Genomic DNA, 24452 nt, shown 5'->3' with positions numbered 1-24452 from the left:
GAAATACAATGTGCCCTGACCGGGAATCGAACCCAGGCCGCAGCGGTGAAAGCGCCGAAACCTAACCACTGGACCACCAGGGAAGCTGCTACACATTTGCTTGCCAACAAGCAGACCAACACAGTCTTTCCTGCTTGCTCCTTCCAAAGTATCACCACATTCGCGCCAGGTAAAACTGTTTGTTGCAAATGACATTTTTTGTGGAGAACACCAAAGATATGTCCGCGCATCCACAGCATCACGTGCGGGTAGGCATCCACTGAAATCTATTTCATTCTGTCCTTTTCTCGGTATTTTTCACTCTCGGTGCCGGGTGAACATTTCATTTAGTGTTTTTGTCCTGAACTGCTGTCTTTTGCCCATCTCCAGGCGACAGAACCGTTCTGTCTGTGTGTTCCTACTTTTGAGCATTGAAGGGAACAGGCCTCCGGTTCATCCTTTATCAGCAAACCAAGAAGCAGAAATAAACAGAAAGATGTGCCTCTCCACCCCGTCGGCAAAGAAGCAATGACTGTTATTCCAAATAATTCCCAACCCTTGGGATTCTGTGTGGATTTGTTTCATTATAAAGATTTGATTTTCAACGTGACTAAAAACCGAATAAAAATTATGAAGAACATTGGAATGACCCGTACGGGGATCGAACCCGCGACCTTGGCGTTATTAGCACCACGCTCTAACCAACTGAGCTAACCGGCCACAAATTGTGCTAACGTTGCGTGAAAGCTCAGTCTGCGGGATTGTGTTTCAAACTCACACTGGATGACAGATTTACTGCATAAACATTGAACACATCACATCGCTTAAACATTGTTCACTGTTCATCTACAACACTGCGCAGAGTGTAAATAGAACGTAACAGAAAAAGAGCGCTAAATCTAAAAACAATTCATGTTGAAAATTATTATCACGCAACCGCTGAACAGCCCACTGTCCCGATATAAAATCAGCCACTATCCTTAGAATGAAGGGAACGCGAAATAACCAAAAATTGCTGAAACACGGGATTGAGCCATGAACCATCTGGATCTTCAGTCAAACGCCTTCCCAACTGAACTATTTCGGTCTGACAGTGAACGAAGCAAAGTTTTCTCACACCTTTCTGAAAGAAAACCTGACCCCGGAAGGAATTGCCCCACCCACTCTGTCCTCGTTTCGGGGCAATGGGTCCCAAACACATCTCAGAGCTCAGGTTGTGTCAATGTAAAGTATAATGATACCGAAAATCTTAATGCTCATGTTCCGTTATCACTGCCCACGATCCAGGCAGTGGTCTTGTACACGTTGCTAAGTTCAAAATGTGTATTATTTCGCACTGGCAATGAATTAACGGATATCTGTGCTGTGATCAACTAGGTTACTTAGGGTGATGTCGTGCAAGAACGTAATGGAAGCCTAATTATAATGGTGATTGTTTTCACACTGCAGTTAAATGTTGGCAAACGTACAGTGTCAATCAGCAATTCTAGTTCCACATGTTGATTAATGTTCTGCTGAAGTGCTCATAAAGAAACAAAGCTTGCACAACAGGCTCGATCTCACCGTCTTGAAGACACAGTGAAATATACTGTAGAGTTTATCACTGTTTGAGAACATAAAATGTCAGTAAAATACCCCGTTCTTTTCTCGACACTGATGGGCTGTGAAAGGGAGACCGGCCGAAGTCCCACATAGCCGCACTGACCCCGAGGCAAGGTGAAATTCTAACAGGTTCAGTCCATAGCAGTGCTATGCTGAAGAGAGATAAGTGTCGCGAATCAAGGAGAGCCTTAACAATACTGATGTTGAATGTCGGTTAGATCAATCACTCCATGAATTCACTGCTGGGAAATTCAGAGCTTGTAAATTGCCTGTGAACGCTAAACATAGACACACAGTGAGCCAATGTTCAATATAGGAGGGGCCCAGGCCAAATGAATGCTCGGGATAAGTTATCAGTGGCCATGGCCCAGGCATTCACTGATTCCAGTCTTGCAGACGTTGCTAAGTTTAAAATGCTGAATATTTCCACACTGGCAATGCATTGACAGATGGTAAGCTAGAGTGATGTGCCGCAAAAATGTTCACGGAAGGCTAAAGTAAGACATGATTGGCAACATTTACGGTGTCAATCAGCACTTGTTGAGCGAGATCTCCTCATTTGCTGCTGACTTTGAAACGGAAGGCACTGAAGTGTGTGCTCTATCACGACAACGAATGATGCGCTGCTGATGGTTGGGGCAGCAAGAGTGCAGTGAGCTGTAAATTTTTTTCAGGAACAGCCTAGCAATTTAAACGGCCGGAAATACAATGTTCCCTGACCGGGAATCGAACCCAGGCCACAGCAGTGAAAGCGCCGAAACCTAACCACTGGACCACCAGGGAAGCTGCTACACATCTGCTTGCCAACAAGCAGACCAACACAGTCTTTCCTGCTTGCTCCTTCCAAAGTATCACCACATTCGCGCCAGGTAAAACTGTTCGTTGCAAATGACATTTTTTGTGGAGAACACCAAAGATATGTCCGCGCATCCACAGCATCACGTGCGGGTAGGCATCCACTGAAATCTATTTCATTCTGTCCTTTTCTCGGGATTTTTCACTCTCGGTGCCGGGTGAACATTTCATTTAGTGTTTTTGTCCTGAACTGCTGTCTTTTGCCCATCTCCAGGCGACAGAACCGTTCTGTCTGTCTGTTCCTACTTTTGAGCATTGAAGGGAACAGGCCTCCGGTTCATCATTTATCAGCAAACCAAGAAGCAGAAATAAACAGAAAGATGTGCCTCTCCACCCCGTCGGCAAAGAAGCAATGACTGTTATTCCAAATAATTCCCAACCCTTGGGATTCTGTGTGGATTTGTTTCATTATAAAGATTTGATTTTCAACGTGACTAAAAACCGAATAAAAATTATGAAGAACACTGGAATGGCCCGTACGGGGATCGAACACACGACCTTGGCGTTATTAGCACCACGCTCTAACCAACTGAGCTAACCGGCCACAAATTGTGCTAACGTTGCATGAAAGCTCAGTCTGCGGGGATTGTGTTTCAAACTCACACTGGATGACAGATTTACTGCATAAACATTGAACACATCACATCGCTTAAACATTGTTCACTGTTCATCTACAACACTGCGCAGAGTGTAAATAGAACGTAACAGAAAAAGAGCGCTAAATCTAAAAACAATTCATGTTGAAAATTATTATCACGCAACCGCTGAACAGCCCACTGTCCCGATATAAAATCAGCCACTATCCTTAGAATGAAGGGAACGCGAAATAACCAAAAATTGCTGAAACACGGGATTGAGCCATGAACCATCTGGATCTTCAGTCAAACGCCTTCCCAACTGAACTATTTCGGTCTGACAGTGAACGAAGCAAAGTTTTCTCACACCTTTCTGAAAGAAAACCTGACCCCGGAAGGAATTGCCCCACCCACTCTGTCCTCGTTTCGGGGCAATGGGTCCCAAACACATCTCAGAGCTCAGGTTGTGTCAATGTAAAGTATAATGATACCGAAAATCTTAATGCTCATGTTCCGTTATCACTGCCCACGATACAGGCAGTGGTCTTGTACACGTTGCTAAGTTCAAAATGTGTATTATTTCGCACTGGCAATGAATTAACGGATATCTGTGCTGTGATCAACTAGGTTACTTAGGGTGATGTCGTGCAAGAACGTAATGGAAGCCTAATTATAATGGTGATTGTTTTCACACTGCAGTTAAATGTTGGCAAACGTACAGTGTCAATCAGCAATTCTAGTTCCACATGTTGATTAATGTTCTGCTGAAGTGCTCATAAAGAAACAAAGCTTGCACAACAGGCTCGATCTCACCGTCTTGAAGACACAGTGAAATATACTGTAGAGTTTATCACTGTTTGAGAACATAAAATGTCAGTAAAATACCCCGTTCTTTTCTCGACACTGATGGGCTGTGAAAGGGAGACCGGCCGAAGTCCCACATAGCCGCACTGACCCCGAGGCAAGGTGAAATTCTAACAGGTTCAGTCCATAGCAGTGCTATGCTGAAGAGAGATAAGTGTCGCGAATCAAGGAGAGCCTTAACAATACTGATGTTGAATGTCGGTTAGATCAATCACTCCATGAATTCACTGCTGGGAAATTCAGAGCTTGTAAATTGCCTGTGAACGCTAAACATAGACACACAGTGAGCCAATGTTCAATATAGGAGGGGCCCAGGCCAAATGAATGCTCGGGATAAGTTATCAGTGGCCATGGCCCAGGCATTCACTGATTCCAGTCTTGCAGACGTTGCTAAGTTTAAAATGCTGAATATTTCCACACTGGCAATGCATTGACAGATGGTAAGCTAGAGTGATGTGCCGCAAAAATGTTCACGGAAGGCTAAAGTAAGCCATGATTGGCAACATTTACGGTGTCAATCAGCACTTGTTGAGCGAGATCTCCTCATTTGCTGCTGACTTTGAAACGGAAGGCACTGAAGTGTGTGCTCTATCACGACAACGAATGATGCGCTGCTGATGGTTGGGGCAGCAAGAGAGCAGTGAGCTGTAAATTTTTTTCAGGAACAGCCTAGCAATTTAAACGGCCGGAAATACAATGTGCCCTGACCGGGAATCGAACCCAGGCCGCAGCGGTGAAAGCGCCGAAACCTAACCACTGGACCACCAGGGAAGCTGCTACACATTTGCTTGCCAACAAGCAGACCAACACAGTCTTTCCTGCTTGCTCCTTCCAAAGTATCACCACATTCGCGCCAGGTAAAACTGTTTGTTGCAAATGACATTTTTTGTGGAGAACACCAAAGATATGTCCGCGCATCCACAGCATCACGTGCGGGTAGGCATCCACTGAAATCTATTTCATTCTGTCCTTTTCTCGGTATTTTTCACTCTCGGTGCCGGGTGAACATTTCATTTAGTGTTTTTGTCCTGAACTGCTGTCTTTTGCCCATCTCCAGGCGACAGAACCGTTCTGTCTGTGTGTTCCTACTTTTGAGCATTGAAGGGAACAGGCCTCCGGTTCATCCTTTATCAGCAAACCAAGAAGCAGAAATAAACAGAAAGATGTGCCTCTCCACCCCGTCGGCAAAGAAGCAATGACTGTTATTCCAAATAATTCCCAACCCTTGGGATTCTGTGTGGATTTGTTTCATTATAAAGATTTGATTTTCAACGTGACTAAAAACCGAATAAAAATTATGAAGAACATTGGAATGACCCGTACGGGGATCGAACCCGCGACCTTGGCGTTATTAGCACCACGCTCTAACCAACTGAGCTAACCGGCCACAAATTGTGCTAACGTTGCGTGAAAGCTCAGTCTGCGGGATTGTGTTTCAAACTCACACTGGATGACAGATTTACTGCATAAACATTGAACACATCACATCGCTTAAACATTGTTCACTGTTCATCTACAACACTGCGCAGAGTGTAAATAGAACGTAACAGAAAAAGAGCGCTAAATCTAAAAACAATTCATGTTGAAAATTATTATCACGCAACCGCTGAACAGCCCACTGTCCCGATATAAAATCAGCCACTATCCTTAGAATGAAGGGAACGCGAAATAACCAAAAATTGCTGAAACACGGGATTGAGCCATGAACCATCTGGATCTTCAGTCAAACGCCTTCCCAACTGAACTATTTCGGTCTGACAGTGAACGAAGCAAAGTTTTCTCACACCTTTCTGAAAGAAAACCTGACCCCGGAAGGAATTGCCCCACCCACTCTGTCCTCGTTTCGGGGCAATGGGTCCCAAACACATCTCAGAGCTCAGGTTGTGTCAATGTAAAGTATAATGATACCGAAAATCTTAATGCTCATGTTCCGTTATCACTGCCCACGATCCAGGCAGTGGTCTTGTACACGTTGCTAAGTTCAAAATGTGTATTATTTCGCACTGGCAATGAATTAACGGATATCTGTGCTGTGATCAACTAGGTTACTTAGGGTGATGTCGTGCAAGAACGTAATGGAAGCCTAATTATAATGGTGATTGTTTTCACACTGCAGTTAAATGTTGGCAAACGTACAGTGTCAATCAGCAATTCTAGTTCCACATGTTGATTAATATTCTGCTGAAGTGCTCATAAAGAAACAAAGCTTGCACAACAGGCTCGATCTCACCGTCTTGAAGACACAGTGAAATATACTGTAGAGTTTATCACTGTTTGAGAACATAAAATGTCAGTAAAATACCCCGTTCTTTTCTCGACACTGATGGGCTGTGAAAGGGAGACCGGCCGAAGTCCCACATAGCCGCACTGACCCCGAGGCAAGGTGAAATTCTAACAGGTTCAGTCCATAGCAGTGCTATGCTGAAGAGAGATAAGTGTCGCGAATCAAGGAGAGCCTTAACAATACTGATGTTGAATGTCGGTTAGATCAATCACTCCATGAATTCACTGCTGGGAAATTCAGAGCTTGTAAATTGCCTGTGAACGCTAAACATAGACACACAGTGAGCCAATGTTCAATATAGGAGGGGCCCAGGCCAAATGAATGCTCGGGATAAGTTATCAGTGGCCATGGCCCAGGCATTCACTGATTCCAGTCTTGCAGACGTTGCTAAGTTTAAAATGCTGAATATTTCCACACTGGCAATGCATTGACAGATGGTAAGCTAGAGTGATGTGCCGCAAAAATGTTCACGGAAGGCTAAAGTAAGACATGATTGGCAACATTTACGGTGTCAATCAGCACTTGTTGAGCGAGATCTCCTCATTTGCTGCTGACTTTGAAACGGAAGGCACTGAAGTGTGTGCTCTATCACGACAACGAATGATGCGCTGCTGATGGTTGGGGCAGCAAGAGAGCAGTGAGCTGTAAATTTTTTTCAGGAACAGCCTAGCAATTTAAACGGCCGGAAATACAATGTGCCCTGACCGGGAATCGAACCCAGGCCGCAGCGGTGAAAGCGCCGAAACCTAACCACTGGACCACCAGGGAAGCTGCTACACCTCTGCTTGCCAACAAGCAGACCAACACAGTCTTTCCTGCTTGCTCCTTCCAAAGTATCACCACATTCGCGCCAGGTAAAACTGTTCGTTGCAAATGACATTTTTTGTGGAGAACACCAAAGATATGTCCGCGCATCCACAGCATCACGTGCGGGTAGGCATCCACTGAAATCTATTTCATTCTGTCCTTTTCTCGGTATTTTTCACTCTCGGTGCCGGGTGAACATTTCATTTAGTGTTTTTGTCCTGAACTGCTGTCTTTTGCCCATCTCCAGGCGACAGAACCGTTCTGTCTGTGTGTTCCTACTTTTGAGCATTGAAGGGAACAGGCCTCCGGTTCATCCTTTATCAGCAAACCAAGAAGCAGAAATAAACAGAAATATGTGCCTCTCCACCCCGTCGGCAAAGAAGCAATGACTGTTATTCCAAATAATTCCCAACCCTTGGGATTCTGTGTGGATTTGTTTCATTATAAAGATTTGATTTTCAACGTGACTAAAAACCGAATAAAAATTATGAAGAACATTGGAATGACCCGTACGGGGATCGAACCCGCGACCTTGGCGTTATTAGCACCACGCTCTAACCAACTGAGCTAACCGGCCACAAATTGTGCTAACGTTGCGTGAAAGCTCAGTCTGCGGGGATTGTGTTTCAAACTCACACTGGATGACAGATTTACTGCATAAACATTGAACACATCACATCGCTTAAACATTGTTCACCGTTCATCTACAACACTGTGCAGAGTGTAAATAGAACGTAACAGAAAAAGAGCGCTAAATCTAAAAACAATTCATGTTGAAAATTATTATCACGCAACCGCTGAACAGCCCACTGTCCCGATATCAAATCAGCCACTATCCTTAGAATGAAGGGAACGCGAAATAACCAAAAATTGCTGAAACACGGGATTGAGCCATGAACCATCTGGATCTTCAGTCAAACGCCTTCCCAACTGAACTATTTCGGTCTGACAGTGAACGAAGCAAAGTTTTCTCACACCTTTCTGAAAGAAAACCTGACCCCGGAAGGAATTGCCCCACCCACTCTGTCCTCGTTTCGGGGCAATGGGTCCCAAACACATCTCAGAGCTCAGGTTGTGTCAATGTAAAGTATAATGATACCGAAAATCTTAATGCTCATGTTCCGTTATCACTGCCCACGATCCAGGCAGTGGTCTTGTACACGTTGCTAAGTTCAAAATGTGTATTATTTCGCACTGGCAATGAATTAACGGATATCTGTGCTGTGATCAACTAGGTTACTTAGGGTGATGTCGTGCAAGAACGTAATGGAAGCCTAATTATAATGGTGATTGTTTTCACACTGCAGTTAAATGTTGGCAAACGTACAGTGTCAATCAGCAATTCTAGTTCCACATGTTGATTTAATGTTCTGCTGAAGTGCTCATAAAGAAACAAAGCTTGCACAACAGGCTCGATCTCACCGTCTTGAAGACACAGTGAAATATACTGTAGAGTTTATCACTGTTTGAGAACATAAAATGTCAGTAAAATACCCCGTTCTTTTCTCGACACTGATGGGCTGTGAAAGGGAGACCGGCCGAAGTCCCACATAGCCGCACTGACCCCGAGGCAAGGTGAAATTCTAACAGGTTCAGTCCATAGCAGTGCTATGCTGAAGAGAGATAAGTGTCGCGAATCAAGGAGAGCCTTAACAATACTGATGTTGAATGTCGGTTAGATCAATCACTCCATGAATTCACTGCTGGGAAATTCAGAGCTTGTAAATTGCCTGTGAACGCTAAACATAGACACACAGTGAGCCAATGTTCAATATAGGAGGGGCCCAGGCCAAATGAATGCTCGGGATAAGTTATCAGTGGCCATGGCCCAGGCATTCACTGATTCCAGTCTTGCAGACGTTGCTAAGTTTAAAATGCTGAATATTTCCACACTGGCAATGCATTGACAGATGGTAAGCTAGAGTGATGTGCCGCAAAAATGTTCACGGAAGGCTAAAGTAAGACATGATTGGCAACATTTACGGTGTCAATCAGCACTTGTTGAGCGAGATCTCCTCATTTGCTGCTGACTTTGAAACGGAAGGCACTGAAGTGTGTGCTCTATCACGACAACGAATGATGCGCTGCTGATGGTTGGGGCAGCAAGAGTGCAGTGAGCTGTAAATTTTTTTCAGGAACAGCCTAGCAATTTAAACGGCCGGAAATACAATGTTCCCTGACCGGGAATCGAACCCAGGCCACAGCAGTGAAAGCGCCGAAACCTAACCACTGGACCACCAGGGAAGCTGCTACACCTCTGCTTGCCAACAAGCAGACCAACACAGTCTTTCCTGCTTGCTCCTTCCAAAGTATCACCACATTCGCGCCAGGTAAAACTGTTCGTTGCAAATGACATTTTTTGTGGAGAACACCAAAGATATGTCCGCGCATCCACAGCATCACGTGCGGGTAGGCATCCACTGAAATCTATTTCATTCTGTCCTTTTCTCGGTATTTTTCACTCTCGGTGCCGGGTGAACATTTCATTTAGTGTTTTTGTCCTGAACTGCTGTCTTTTGCCCATCTCCAGGCGACAGAACCGTTCTGTCTGTGTGTTCCTACTTTTGAGCATTGAAGGGAACAGGCCTCCGGTTCATCCTTTATCAGCAAACCAAGAAGCAGAAATAAACAGAAAGATGTGCCTCTCCACCCCGTCGGCAAAGAAGCAATGACTGTTATTCCAAATAATTCCCAACCCTTGGGATTCTGTGTGGATTTGTTTCATTATAAAGATTTGATTTTCAACGTGACTAAAAACCGAATAAAAATTATGAAGAACATTGGAATGACCCGTACGGGGATCGAACCCGCGACCTTGGCGTTATTAGCACCACGCTCTAACCAACTGAGCTAACCGGCCACAAATTGTGCTAACGTTGCGTGAAAGCTCAGTCTGCGGGGATTGTGTTTCAAACTCACACTGGATGACAGATTTACTGCATAAACATTGAACACATCACATCGCTTAAACATTGTTCACTGTTCATCTACAACACTGCGCAGAGTGTAAATAGAACGTAACAGAAAAAGAGCGCTAAATCTAAAAACAATTCATGTTGAAAATTATTATCACGCAACCGCTGAACAGCCCACTGTCCCGATATAAAATCAGCCACTATCCTTAGAATGAAGGGAACGCGAAATAACCAAAAATTGCTGAAACACGGGATTGAGCCATGAACCATCTGGATCTTCAGTCAAACGCCTTCCCAACTGAACTATTTCGGTCTGACAGTGAACGAAGCAAAGTTTTCTCACACCTTTCTGAAAGAAAACCTGACCCCGGAAGGAATTGCCCCACCCACTCTGTCCTCGTTTCGGGGCAATGGGTCCCAAACACATCTCAGAGCTCAGGTTGTGTCAATGTAAAGTATAATGATACCGAAAATCTTAATGCTCATGTTCCGTTATCACTGCCCACGATCCAGGCAGTGGTCTTGTACACGTTGCTAAGTTCAAAATGTGTATTATTTCGCACTGGCAATGAATTAACGGATATCTGTGCTGTGATCAACTAGGTTACTTAGGGTGATGTCGTGCAAGAACGTAATGGAAGCCTAATTATAATGGTGATTGTTTTCACACTGCAGTTAAATGTTGGCAAACGTACAGTGTCAATCAGCAATTCTAGTTCCACATGTTGATTAATGTTCTGCTGAAGTGCTCATAAAGAAACAAAGCTTGCACAACAGGCTCGATCTCACCGTCTTGAAGACACAGTGAAATATACTGTAGAGTTTATCACTGTTTGAGAACATAAAATGTCAGTAAAATACCCCGTTCTTTTCTCGACACTGATGGGCTGTGAAAGGGAGACCGGCCGAAGTCCCACATAGCCGCACTGACCCCGAGGCAAGGTGAAATTCTAACAGGTTCAGTCCATAGCAGTGCTATGCTGAAGAGAGATAAGTGTCGCGAATCAAGGAGAGCCTTAACAATACTGATGTTGAATGTCGGTTAGATCAATCACTCCATGAATTCACTGCTGGGAAATTCAGAGCTTGTAAATTGCCTGTGAACGCTAAACATAGACACACAGTGAGCCAATGTTCAATATAGGAGGGGCCCAGGCCAAATGAATGCTCGGGATAAGTTATCAGTGGCCATGGCCCAGGCATTCACTGATTCCAGTCTTGCAGACGTTGCTAAGTTTAAAATGCTGAATATTTCCACACTGGCAATGCATTGACAGATGGTAAGCTAGAGTGATGTGCCGCAAAAATGTTCACGGAAGGCTAAAGTAAGCCATGATTGGCAACATTTACGGTGTCAATCAGCACTTGTTGAGCGAGATCTCCTCATTTGCTGCTGACTTTGAAACGGAAGGCACTGAAGTGTGTGCTCTATCACGACAACGAATGATGCGCTGCTGATGGTTGGGGCAGCAAGAGAGCAGTGAGCTGTAAATTTTTTTCAGGAACAGCCTAGCAATTTAAACGGCCGGAAATACAATGTGCCCTGACCGGGAATCGAACCCAGGCCGCAGCGGTGAAAGCGCCGAAACCTAACCACTGGACCACCAGGGAAGCTGCTACACATTTGCTTGCCAACAAGCAGACCAACACAGTCTTTCCTGCTTGCTCCTTCCAAAGTATCACCACATTCGCGCCAGGTAAAACTGTTTGTTGCAAATGACATTTTTTGTGGAGAACACCAAAGATATGTCCGCGCATCCACAGCATCACGTGCGGGTAGGCATCCACTGAAATCTATTTCATTCTGTCCTTTTCTCGGTATTTTTCACTCTCGGTGCCGGGTGAACATTTCATTTAGTGTTTTTGTCCTGAACTGCTGTCTTTTGCCCATCTCCAGGCGACAGAACCGTTCTGTCTGTGTGTTCCTACTTTTGAGCATTGAAGGGAACAGGCCTCCGGTTCATCCTTTATCAGCAAACCAAGAAGCAGAAATAAACAGAAAGATGTGCCTCTCCACCCCGTCGGCAAAGAAGCAATGACTGTTATTCCAAATAATTCCCAACCCTTGGGATTCTGTGTGGATTTGTTTCATTATAAAGATTTGATTTTCAACGTGACTAAAAACCGAATAAAAATTATGAAGAACATTGGATTGACCCGTACGGGGATCGAACCCGCGACCTTGGCGTTATTAGCACCACGCTCTAACCAACTGAGCTAACCGGCCACAAATTGTGCTAACGTTGCGTGAAAGCTCAGTCTGCGGGGATTGTGTTTCAAACTCACACTGGATGACAGATTTACTGCATAAACATTGAACACATCACATCGCTAAAACATTGTTCACTGTTCATCTACAACACTGCGCAGAGTGTAAATAGAACGTAACAGAAAAAGAGCGCTAAATCTAAAAACAATTCATGTTGAAAATTATTATCACGCAACCGCTGAACAGCCCACTGTCCCGATATAAAATCAGCCACTATCCTTAGAATGAAGGGAACGCGAAATAACCAAAAATTGCTGAAACACGGGATTGAGCCATGAACCATCTGGATCTTCAGTCAAACGCCATCCCAACTGAACTATTTCGGTCTGACAGTGAACGAAGCAAAGTTTTCTCACACCTTTCTGAAAGAAAACCTGACCCCGGAAGGAATTGCCCCACCCACTCTGTCCTCGTTTCGGGGCAATGGGTCCCAAACACATCTCAGAGCTCAGGTTGTGTCAATGTAAAGTATAATGATACCGAAAATCTTAATGCTCATGTTCCGTTATCACTGCCCACGATCCAGGCAGTGGTCTTGTACACGTTGCTAAGTTCAAAATGTGTATTATTTCGCACTGGCAATGAATTAACGGATATCTGTGCTGTGATCAACTAGGTTACTTAGGGTGATGTCGTGCAAGAACGTAATGGAAGCCTAATTATAATGGTGATTGTTTTCACACTGCAGTTAAATGTTGGCAAACGTACAGTGTCAATCAGCAATTCTAGTTCCACATGTTGATTAATGTTCTGCTGAAGTGCTCATAAAGAAACAAAGCTTGCACAACAGGCTCGATCTCACCGTCTTGAAGACACAGTGAAATATACTGTAGAGTTTATCACTGTTTGAGAACATAAAATGTCAGTAAAATACCCCGTTCTTTTCTCGACACTGATGGGCTGTGAAAGGGAGACCGGCCGAAGTCCCACATAGCCGCACTGACCCCGAGGCAAGGTGAAATTCTAACAGGTTCAGTCCATAGCAGTGCTATGCTGAAGAGAGATAAGTGTCGCGAATCAAGGAGAGCCTTAACAATACTGATGTTGAATGTCGGTTAGATCAATCACTCCATGAATTCACTGCTGGGAAATTCAGAGCTTGTAAATTGCCTGTGAACGCTAAACATAGACACACAGTGAGCCAATGTTCAATATAGGAGGGGCCCAGGCCAAATGAATGCTCGGGATAAGTTATCAGTGGCCATGGCCCAGGCATTCACTGATTCCAGTCTTGCAGACGTTGCTAAGTTTAAAATGCTGAATATTTCCACACTGGCAATGCATTGACAGATGGTAAGCTAGAGTGATGTGCCGCAAAAATGTTCACGGAAGGCTAAAGTAAGACATGATTGGCAACATTTACGGTGTCAATCAGCACTTGTTGAGCGAGATCTCCTCATTTGCTGCTGACTTTGAAACGGAAGGCACTGAAGTGTGTGCTCTATCACGACAACGAATGATGCGCTGCTGATGGTTGGGGCAGCAAGAGTGCAGTGAGCTGTAAATTTTTTTCAGGAACAGCCTAGCAATTTAAACGGCCGGAAATACAATGTTCCCTGACCGGGAATCGAACCCAGGCCACAGCAGTGAAAGCGCCGAAACTTAACCACTGGACCACCAGGGAAGCTGCTACACCTCTGCTTGCCAACAAGCAGACCAACACAGTCTTTCCTGCTTGCTCCTTCCAAAGTATCACCACATTCGCGCCAGGTAAAACTGTTCGTTGCAAATGACATTTTTTGTGGAGAACACCAAAGATATGTCCGCGCATCCACAGCATCACGTGCGGGTAGGCATCCACTGAAATCTATTTCATTCTGTCCTTTTCTCGGTATTTTTCACTCTCGGTGCCGGGTGAACATTTCATTTAGTGTTTTTGTCCTGAACTGCTGTCTTTTGCCCATCTCCAGGCGACAGAACCGTTCTGTCTGTGTGTTCCTACTTTTGAGCATTGAAGGGAACAGGCCTCCGGTTCATCCTTTATCAGCAAACCAAGAAGCAGAAATAAACAGAAAGATGTGCCTCTCCACCCCGTCGGCAAAGAAGCAATGACTGTTATTCCAAATAATTCCCAACCCTTGGGATTCTGTGTGGATTTGTTTCATTATAAAGATTTGATTTTCAACGTGACTAAAAACCGAATAAAAATTATGAAGAACATTGGAATGACCCGTACGGGGATCGAACCCGCGACCTTGGCGTTATTAGCACCACGCTCTAACCAACTGAGCTAACCGGCCACAAATTGTGCTAACGTTGCGTGAAAGCTCAGTCTGCGGGGATTGTGTTTCAAACTCACACTGGATGACAGATTTACTGCATAAACATTGAACACATCACATCGCTTAAACATTGTTCACTGTTCATCTACAACACTGCGCAGAGTGTAAATAGAACGTAACAGAAAAAGAGCGCTAAATCTAAAAACAATTCATGTTGAAAATTATTATCACGCAACCGCTGAACAGCCCACTGTCCCGATATAAAATCAGCCACTATCCTTAGAATGAAGGGAACGCGAAATAACCAAAAATTGCTGAAACACGGGATTGAGCCATGAACCATCTGGATCTTCAGTCAAACGCCTTCCCAACTGAACTATTTCGGTCTGACAGTGAACGAAGCAAAGTTTTCTCACACCTTTCTGAAAGAAAACCTGACCCCGGAAGGAATTGCCCCACCCACTCTGTCCTCGTTTCGGGGCAATGGGTCCCAAACACATCTCAGAGCTCAGGTTGTGTCAATGTAAAGTATAATGATACCGAAAATCTTAATGCTCATGTTCCGTTATCACTGCCCACGATCCAGGCAGTGGTCTTGTACACGTTGCTAAGTTCAAAATGTGTATTATTTCGCACTGGCAATGAATTAACGGATATCTGTGCTGTGATCAACTAGGTTACTTAGGGTGATGTCGTGCAAGAACGTAATGGAAGCCTAATTATAATGGTGATTGTTTTCACACTGCAGTTAAATGTTGGCAAACGTACAGTGTCAATCAGCAATTCTAGTTCCACATGTTGATTAATGTTCTGCTGAAGTGCTCATAAAGAAACAAAGCTTGCACAACAGGCTCGATCTCACCGTCTTGAAGACACAGTGAAATATACTGTAGAGTTTATCACTGTTTGAGAACATAAAATGTCAGTAAAATACCCCGTTCTTTTCTCGACACTGATGGGCTGTGAAAGGGAGACCGGCCGAAGTCCCACATAGCCGCACTGACCCCGAGGCAAGGTGAAATTCTAACAGGTTCAGTCCATAGCAGTGCTATGCTGAAGAGAGATAAGTGTCGCGAATCAAGGAGAGCCTTAACAATACTGATGTTGAATGTCGGTTAGATCAATCACTCCATGAATTCACTGCTGGGAAATTCAGAGCTTGTAAATTGCCTGTGAACGCTAAACATAGACACACAGTGAGCCAATGTTCAATATAGGAGGGGCCCAGGCCAAATGAATGCTCGGGATAAGTTATCAGTGGCCATGGCCCAGGCATTCACTGATTCCAGTCTTGCAGACGTTGCTAAGTTTAAAATGCTGAATATTTCCACACTGGCAATGCATTGACAGATGGTAAGCTAGAGTGATGTGCCGCAAAAATGTTCACGGAAGGCTAAAGTAAGACATGATTGGCAACATTTACGGTGTCAATCAGCACTTGTTGAGCGAGATCTCCTCATTTGCTGCTGACTTTGAAACGGAAGGCACTGAAGTGTGTGCTCTATCACGACAACGAATGATGCGCTGCTGATGGTTGGGGCAGCAAGAGTGCAGTGAGCTGTAAATTTTTTTCAGGAACAGCCTAGCAATTTAAACGGCCGGAAATACAATGTTCCCTGACCGGGAATCGAACCCAGGCCACAGCAGTGAAAGCGCCGAAACCTAACCACTGGACCACCAGGGAAGCTGCTACACCTCTGCTTGCCAACAAGCAGACCAACACAGTCTTTCCTGCTTGCTCCTTCCAAAGTATCACCACATTCGCGCCAGGTAAAACTGTTCGTTGCAAATGACATTTTTTGTGGAGAACACCAAAGATATGTCCGCGCATCCACAGCATCACGTGCGGGTAGGCATCCACTGAAATCTATTTCATTCTGTCCTTTTCTCGGTATTTTTCACTCTCGGTGCCGGGTGAACATTTCATTTAGTGTTTTTGTCCTGAACTGCTGTCTTTTGCCCATCTCCAGGCGACAGAACCGTTCTGTCTGTGTGTTCCTACTTTTGAGCATTGAAGGGAACAGGCCTCCGGTTCATCCTTTATCAGCAAACCAAGAAGCAGAAATAAACAGAAAGATGTGCCTCTCCACCCCGTCGGCAAAGAAGCAATGACTGTTATTCCAAATAATTCCCAACCCTTGGGATTCTGTGTGGATTTGTTTCATTATAAAGATTTGATTTTCAACGTGACTAAAAACCGAATAAAAATTATGAAGAACATTGGAATGACCCGTACGGGGATCGAACCCGCGACCTTGGCGTTATTAGCACCACGCTCTAACCAACTGAGCTAACCGGCCACAAATTGTGCTAACGTTGCGTGAAAGCTCAGTCTGCGGGGATTGTGTTTCAAACTCACACTGGATGACAGATTTACTGCATAAACATTGAACACATCACATCGCTTAAACATTGTTCACTGTTCATCTACAACACTGCGCAGAGTGTAAATAGAACGTAACAGAAAAAGAGCGCTAAATCTAAAAACAATTCATGTTGAAAATTATTATCACGCAACCGCTGAACAGCCCACTGTCCCGATATAAAATCAGCCACTATCCTTAGAATGAAGGGAACGCGAAATAACCAAAAATTGCTGAAACACGGGATTGAGCCATGAACCATCTGGATCTTCAGTCAAACGCCTTCCCAACTGAACTATTTCGGTCTGACAGTGAACGAAGCAAAGTTTTCTCACACCTTTCTGAAAGAAAACCTGACCCCGGAAGGAATTGCCCCACCCACTCTGTCCTCGTTTCGGGGCAATGGGTCCCAAACACATCTCAGAGCTCAGGTTGTGTCAATGTAAAGTATAATGATACCGAAAATCTTAATGCTCATGTTCCGTTATCACTGCCCACGATCCAGGCAGTGGTCTTGTACACGTTGCTAAGTTCAAAATGTGTATTATTTCGCACTGGCAATGAATTAACGGATATCTGTGCTGTGATCAACTAGGTTACTTAGGGTGATGTCGTGCAAGAACGTAATGGAAGCCTAATTATAATGGTGATTGTTTTCACACTGCAGTTAAATGTTGGCAAACGTACAGTGTCAATCAGCAATTCTAGTTCCACATGTTGATTAATGTTCTGCTGAAGTGCTCATAAAGAAACAAAGCTTGCACAACAGGCTCGATCTCACCGTCTTGAAGACACAGTGAAATATACTGTAGAGTTTATCACTGTTTGAGAACATAAAATGTCAGTAAAATACCCCGTTCTTTTCTCGACACTGATGGGCTGTGAAAGGGAGACCGGCCGAAGTCCCACATAGCCGCACTGACCCCGAGGCAAGGTGAAATTCTAACAGGTTCAGTCCATAGCAGTGCTATGCTGAAGAGAGATAAGTGTCGCGAATCAAGGAGAGCCTTAACAATACTGATGTTGAATGTCGGTTAGATCAATCACTCCATGAATTCACTGCTGGGAAATTCAGAGCTTGTAAATTGCCTGTGAACGCTAAACATAGACACACAGTGAGCCAATGTTCAATATAGGAGGGGCCCAGGCCAAATGAATGCTCGGGATAAGTTATCAGTGGCCATGGCCCAGGCATTCACTGATTCCAGTCTTGCAGACGTTGCTAAGTTTAAAATGCTGAATATTTCCACACTGGCAATGCATTGACAGATGGTAAGCTAGAGTGATGTGCCGCAAAAATGTTCACGGAAGGCTAAAGTAAGCCATGATTGGCAACATTTACGGTGTCAATCAGCACTTGTTGAGCGAGATCTCCTCATTTGCTGCTGACTTTGAAACGGAAGGCACTGAAGTGTGTGCTCTATCACGACAACGAATGATGCGCTGCTGATGGTTGGGGCAGCAAGAGAGCAGTGAGCTGTAAATTTTTTTCAGGAACAGCCTAGCAATTTAAACGGCCGGAAATACAATGTGCCCTGACCGGGAATCGAACCCAGGCCGCAGCGGTGAAAGCGCCGAAACCTAACCACTGGACCACCAGGGAAGCTGCTACACATTTGCTTGCCAACAAGCAGACCAACACAGTCTTTCCTGCTTGCTCCTTCCAAAGTATCACCACATTCGCGCCAGGTAAAACTGTTTGTTGCAAATGACATTTTTTGTGGAGAACACCAAAGATATGTCCGCGCATCCACAGCATCACGTGCGGGTAGGCATCCACTGAAATCTATTTCATTCTGTCCTTTTCTCGGTATTTTTCACTCTCGGTGCCGGGTGAACATTTCATTTAGTGTTTTTGTCCTGAACTGCTGTCTTTTGCCCATCTCCAGGCGACAGAACCGTTCTGTCTGTGTGTTCCTACTTTTGAGCATTGAAGGGAACAGGCCTCCGGTTCATCCTTTATCAGCAAACCAAGAAGCAGAAATAAACAGAAAGATGTGCCTCTCCACCCCGTCGGCAAAGAAGCAATGACTGTTATTCCAAATAATTCCCAACCCTTGGGATTCTGTGTGGATTTGTTTCATTATAAAGATTTGATTTTCAACGTGACTAAAAACCGAATAAAAATTATGAAGAACATTGGAATGACCCGTACGGGGATCGAACCCGCGACCTTGGCGTTATTAGCACCACGCTCTAACCAACTGAGCTAACCGGCCACAAATTGTGCTAACGTTGCGTGAAAGCTCAGTCTGCGGGGATTGTGTTTCAAACTCACACTGGATGACAGATTTACTGCATAAACATTGAACACATCACATCGCTTAAACATTGTTCACTGTTCATCTACAACACTGCGCAGAGTGTAAATAGAACGTAACAGAAAAAGAGCGCTAAATCTAAAAACAATTCATGTTGAAAATTATTATCACGCAACCGCTGAACAGCCCACTGTCCCGATATAAAATCAGCCACTATCCTTAGAATGAAGGGAACGCGAAATAACCAAAAATTGCTGAAACACGGGATTGAGCCATGAACCATCTGGATCTTCAGTCAAACGCCTTCCCAACTGAACTATTTCGGTCTGACAGTGAACGAAGCAAAGTTTTCTCACACCTTTCTGAAAGAAAACCTGACCCCGGAAGGAATTGCCCCACCCACTCTGTCCTCGTTTCGGGGCAATGGGTCCCAAACACATCTCAGAGCTCAGGTTGTGTCAATGTAAAGTATAATGATACCGAAAATCTTAATGCTCATGTTCCGTTATCACTGCCCACGATCCAGGCAGTGGTCTTGTACACGTTGCTAAGTTCAAAATGTGTATTATTTCGCACTGGCAATGAATTAACGGATATCTGTGCTGTGATCAACTAGGTTACTTAGGGTGATGTCGTGCAAGAACGTAATGGAAGCCTAATTATAATGGTGATTGTTTTCACACTGCAGTTAAATGTTGGCAAACGTACAGTGTCAATCAGCAATTCTAGTTCCACATGTTGATTAATGTTCTGCTGAAGTGCTCATAAAGAAACAAAGCTTGCACAACAGGCTCGATCTCACCGTCTTGAAGACACAGTGAAATATACTGTAGAGTTTATCACTGTTTGAGAACATAAAATGTCAGTAAAATACCCCGTTCTTTTCTCGACACTGATGGGCTGTGAAAGGGAGACCGGCCGAAGTCCCACATAGCCGCACTGACCCCGAGGCAAGGTGAAATTCTAACAGGTTCAGTCCATAGCAGTGCTATGCTGAAGAGAGATAAGTGTCGCGAATCAAGGAGAGCCTTAACAATACTGATGTTGAATGTCGGTTAGATCAATCACTCCATGAATTCACTGCTGGGAAATTCAGAGCTTGTAAATTGCCTGTGAACGCTAAACATAGACACACAGTGAGCCAATGTTCAATATAGGAGGGGCCCAGGCCAAATGAATGCTCGGGATAAGTTATCAGTGGCCATGGCCCAGGCATTCACTGATTCCAGTCTTGCAGACGTTGCTAAGTTTAAAATGCTGAATATTTCCACACTGGCAATGCATTGACAGATGGTAAGCTAGAGTGATGTGCCGCAAAAATGTTCACGGAAGGCTAAAGTAAGCCATGATTGGCAACATTTACGGTGTCAATCAGCACTTGTTGAGCGAGATCTCCTCATTTGCTGCTGACTTTGAAACGGAAGGCACTGAAGTGTGTGCTCTATCACGACAACGAATGATGCGCTGCTGATGGTTGGGGCAGCAAGAGAGCAGTGAGCTGTAAATTTTTTTCAGGAACAGCCTAGCAATTTAAACGGCCGGAAATACAATGTGCCCTGACCGGGAATCGAACCCAGGCCGCAGCGGTGAAAGCGCCGAAACCTAACCACTGGACCACCAGGGAAGCTGCTACACATTTGCTTGCCAACAAGCAGACCAACACAGTCTTTCCTGCTTGCTCCTTCCAAAGTATCACCACATTCGCGCCAGGTAAAACTGTTTGTTGCAAATGACATTTTTTGTGGAGAACACCAAAGATATGTCCGCGCATCCACAGCATCACGTGCGGGTAGGCATCCACTGAAATCTATTTCATTCTGTCCTTTTCTCGGTATTTTTCACTCTCGGTGCCGGGTGAACATTTCATTTAGTGTTTTTGTCCTGAACTGCTGTCTTTTGCCCATCTCCAGGCGACAGAACCGTTCTGTCTGTGTGTTCCTACTTTTGAGCATTGAAGGGAACAGGCCTCCGGTTCATCCTTTATCAGCAAACCAAGAAGCAGAAATAAACAGAAAGATGTGCCTCTCCACCCCGTCGGCAAAGAAGCAATGACTGTTATTCCAAATAATTCCCAACCCTTGGGATTCTGTGTGGATTTGTTTCATTATAAAGATTTGATTTTCAACGTGACTAAAAACCGAATAAAAATTATGAAGAACATTGGAATGACCCGTACGGGGATCGAACCCGCGACCTTGGCGTTATTAGCACCACGCTCTAACCAACTGAGCTAACCGGCCACAAATTGTGCTAACGTTGCGTGAAAGCTCAGTCTGCGGGGATTGTGTTTCAAACTCACACTGGATGACAGATTTACTGCATAAACATTGAACACATCACATCGCTTAAACATTGTTCACTGTTCATCTACAACACTGCGCAGAGTGTAAATAGAACGTAACAGAAAAAGAGCGCTAAATCTAAAAACAATTCATGTTGAAAATTATTATCACGCAACCGCTGAACAGCCCACTGTCCCGATATAAAATCAGCCACTATCCTTAGAATGAAGGGAACGCGAAATAACCAAAAATTGCTGAAACACGGGATTGAGCCATGAACCATCTGGATCTTCAGTCAAACGCCTTCCCAACTGAACTATTTCGGTCTGACAGTGAACGAAGCAAAGTTTTCTCACACCTTTCTGAAAGAAAACCTGACCCCGGAAGGAATTGCCCCACCCACTCTGTCCTCGTTTCGGGGCAATGGGTCCCAAACACATCTCAGAGCTCAGGTTGTGTCAATGTAAAGTATAATGATACCGAAAATCTTAATGCTCATGTTCCGTTATCACTGCCCACGATCCAGGCAGTGGTCTTGTACACGTTGCTAAGTTCAAAATGTGTATTATTTCGCACTGGCAATGAATTAACGGATATCTGTGCTGTGATCAACTAGGTTACTTAGGGTGATGTCGTGCAAGAACGTAATGGAAGCCTAATTATAATGGTGATTGTTTTCACACTGCAGTTAAATGTTGGCAAACGTACAGTGTCAATCAGCAATTCTAGTTCCACATGTTGATTAATGTTCTGCTGAAGTGCTCATAAAGAAACAAAGCTTGCACAACAGGCTCGATCTCACCGTCTTGAAGACACAGTGAAATATACTGTAGAGTTTATCACTGTTTGAGAACATAAAATGTCAGTAAAATACCCCGTTCTTTTCTCGACACTGATGGGCTGTGAAAGGGAGACCGGCCGAAGTCCCACATAGCCGCACTGACCCCGAGGCAAGGTGAAATTCTAACAGGTTCAGTCCATAGCAGTGCTATGCTGAAGAGAGATAAGTGTCGCGAATCAAGGAGAGCCTTAACAATACTGATGTTGAATGTCGGTTAGATCAATCACTCCATGAATTCACTGCTGGGAAATTCAGAGCTTGTAAATTGCCTGTGAACGCTAAACATAGACACACAGTGAGCCAATGTTCAATATAGGAGGGGCCCAGGCCAAATGAATGCTCGGGATAAGTTATCAGTGGCCATGGCCCAGGCATTCACTGATTCCAGTCTTGCAGACGTTGCTAAGTTTAAAATGCTGAATATTTCCACACTGGCAATGCATTGACAGATGGTAAGCTAGAGTGATGTGCCGCAAAAATGTTCACGGAAGGCTAAAGTAAGCCATGATTGGCAACATTTACGGTGTCAATCAGCACTTGTTGAGCGAGATCTCCTCATTTGCTGCTGACTTTGAAACGGAAGGCACTGAAGTGTGTGCTCTATCACGACAACGAATGATGCGCTGCTGATGGTTGGGGCAGCAAGAGAGCAGTGAGCTGTAAATTTTTTTCAGGAACAGCCTAGCAATTTAAACGGCCGGAAATACAATGTGCCCTGACCGGGAATCGAACCCAGGCCGCAGCGGTGAAAGCGCCGAAACCTAACCACTGGACCACCAGGGAAGCTGCTACACATTTGCTTGCCAACAAGCAGACCAACACAGTCTTTCCTGCTTGCTCCTTCCAAAGTATCACCACATTCGCGCCAGGTAAAACTGTTTGTTGCAAATGACATTTTTTGTGGAGAACACCAAAGATATGTCCGCGCATCCACAGCATCACGTGCGGGTAGGCATCCACTGAAATCTATTTCATTCTGTCCTTTTCTCGGTATTTTTCACTCTCGGTGCCGGGTGAACATTTCATTTAGTGTTTTTGTCCTGAACTGCTGTCTTTTGCCCATCTCCAGGCGACAGAACCGTTCTGTCTGTGTGTTCCTACTTTTGAGCATTGAAGGGAACAGGCCTCCGGTTCATCCTTTATCAGCAAACCAAGAAGCAGAAATAAACAGAAAGATGTGCCTCTCCACCCCGTCGGCAAAGAAGCAATGACTGTTATTCCAAATAATTCCCAACCCTTGGGATTCTGTGTGGATTTGTTTCATTATAAAGATTTGATTTTCAACGTGACTAAAAACCGAATAAAAATTATGAAGAACATTGGAATGACCCGTACGGGGATCGAACCCGCGACCTTGGCGTTATTAGCACCACGCTCTAACCAACTGAGCTAACCGGCCACAAATTGTGCTAACGTTGCGTGAAAGCTCAGTCTGCGGGGATTGTGTTTCAAACTCACACTGGATGACAGATTTACTGCATAAACATTGAACACATCACATCGCTTAAACATTGTTCACTGTTCATCTACAACACTGCGCAGAGTGTAAATAGAACGTAACAGAAAAAGAGCGCTAAATCTAAAAACAATTCATGTTGAAAATTATTATCACGCAACCGCTGAACAGCCCACTGTCCCGATATAAAATCAGCCACTATCCTTAGAATGAAGGGAACGCGAAATAACCAAAAATTGCTGAAACACGGGATTGAGCCATGAACCATCTGGATCTTCAGTCAAACGCCTTCCCAACTGAACTATTTCGGTCTGACAGTGAACGAAGCAAAGTTTTCTCACACCTTTCTGAAAGAAAACCTGACCCCGGAAGGAATTGCCCCACCCACTCTGTCCTCGTTTCGGGGCAATGGGTCCCAAACACATCTCAGAGCTCAGGTTGTGTCAATGTAAAGTATAATGATACCGAAAATCTTAATGCTCATGTTCCGTTATCACTGCCCACGATCCAGGCAGTGGTCTTGTACACGTTGCTAAGTTCAAAATGTGTATTATTTCGCACTGGCAATGAATTAACGGATATCTGTGCTGTGATCAACTAGGTTACTTAGGGTGATGTCGTGCAAGAACGTAATGGAAGCCTAATTATAATGGTGATTGTTTTCACACTGCAGTTAAATGTTGGCAAACGTACAGTGTCAATCAGCAATTCTAGTTCCACATGTTGATTAATGTTCTGCTGAAGTGCTCATAAAGAAACAAAGCTTGCACAACAGGCTCGATCTCACCGTCTTGAAGACACAGTGAAATATACTGTAGAGTTTATCACTGTTTGAGAACATAAAATGTCAGTAAAATACCCCGTTCTTTTCTCGACA

The 24452-nt window shown here is 44.4% G+C and overlaps 14 non-coding genes across 14 annotated transcripts; all 14 read right to left on the bottom strand.

Annotated features, from left to right (window-relative positions):
- Positions 1–625: 625 nt before the first annotated feature.
- On the bottom strand, positions 626–699 carry trnai-aau (transfer RNA isoleucine (anticodon AAU)). The gene has a single exon. It is a non-coding gene; the product is annotated as a tRNA-Ile (tRNA).
- Positions 700–2292: 1593 nt separating this feature from the next.
- On the bottom strand, positions 2293–2364 carry trnae-uuc (transfer RNA glutamic acid (anticodon UUC)). The gene has a single exon. It is a non-coding gene; the product is annotated as a tRNA-Glu (tRNA).
- Positions 2365–2906: 542 nt separating this feature from the next.
- On the bottom strand, positions 2907–2980 carry trnai-aau (transfer RNA isoleucine (anticodon AAU)). The gene has a single exon. It is a non-coding gene; the product is annotated as a tRNA-Ile (tRNA).
- A 2208-nt stretch (positions 2981–5188) lies between these two features.
- On the bottom strand, positions 5189–5262 carry trnai-aau (transfer RNA isoleucine (anticodon AAU)). The gene has a single exon. It is a non-coding gene; the product is annotated as a tRNA-Ile (tRNA).
- Positions 5263–7469: 2207 nt separating this feature from the next.
- On the bottom strand, positions 7470–7543 carry trnai-aau (transfer RNA isoleucine (anticodon AAU)). Its single transcript has one exon. It is a non-coding gene; the product is annotated as a tRNA-Ile (tRNA).
- A 1595-nt stretch (positions 7544–9138) lies between these two features.
- On the bottom strand, positions 9139–9210 carry trnae-uuc (transfer RNA glutamic acid (anticodon UUC)). Its single transcript has one exon. It is a non-coding gene; the product is annotated as a tRNA-Glu (tRNA).
- Positions 9211–9752: 542 nt separating this feature from the next.
- Positions 9753–9826, bottom strand: trnai-aau (transfer RNA isoleucine (anticodon AAU)). Its single transcript has one exon. It is a non-coding gene; the product is annotated as a tRNA-Ile (tRNA).
- Positions 9827–12034: 2208 nt separating this feature from the next.
- Positions 12035–12108, bottom strand: trnai-aau (transfer RNA isoleucine (anticodon AAU)). Its single transcript has one exon. It is a non-coding gene; the product is annotated as a tRNA-Ile (tRNA).
- A 2208-nt stretch (positions 12109–14316) lies between these two features.
- trnai-aau (transfer RNA isoleucine (anticodon AAU)) lies at positions 14317–14390 on the bottom strand. Its single transcript has one exon. It is a non-coding gene; the product is annotated as a tRNA-Ile (tRNA).
- Positions 14391–15984: 1594 nt separating this feature from the next.
- trnae-uuc (transfer RNA glutamic acid (anticodon UUC)) lies at positions 15985–16056 on the bottom strand. Its single transcript has one exon. It is a non-coding gene; the product is annotated as a tRNA-Glu (tRNA).
- Positions 16057–16598: 542 nt separating this feature from the next.
- Positions 16599–16672, bottom strand: trnai-aau (transfer RNA isoleucine (anticodon AAU)). The gene has a single exon. It is a non-coding gene; the product is annotated as a tRNA-Ile (tRNA).
- Positions 16673–18880: 2208 nt separating this feature from the next.
- trnai-aau (transfer RNA isoleucine (anticodon AAU)) lies at positions 18881–18954 on the bottom strand. Its single transcript has one exon. It is a non-coding gene; the product is annotated as a tRNA-Ile (tRNA).
- Positions 18955–21162: 2208 nt separating this feature from the next.
- Positions 21163–21236, bottom strand: trnai-aau (transfer RNA isoleucine (anticodon AAU)). Its single transcript has one exon. It is a non-coding gene; the product is annotated as a tRNA-Ile (tRNA).
- A 2208-nt stretch (positions 21237–23444) lies between these two features.
- trnai-aau (transfer RNA isoleucine (anticodon AAU)) lies at positions 23445–23518 on the bottom strand. Its single transcript has one exon. It is a non-coding gene; the product is annotated as a tRNA-Ile (tRNA).
- Between the last annotated feature and the right edge of the window lie 934 nt (positions 23519–24452).

Source organism: Pristiophorus japonicus, chromosome 25, assembly GCF_044704955.1.
Source record: "Pristiophorus japonicus isolate sPriJap1 chromosome 25, sPriJap1.hap1, whole genome shotgun sequence".
NCBI classification, from domain to species: domain Eukaryota; kingdom Metazoa; phylum Chordata; class Chondrichthyes; family Pristiophoridae; genus Pristiophorus; species Pristiophorus japonicus.
The sequence above is the reverse complement of the archived record's forward strand: the minus strand, read 5'-3'. Positions and strand labels throughout refer to the sequence as shown.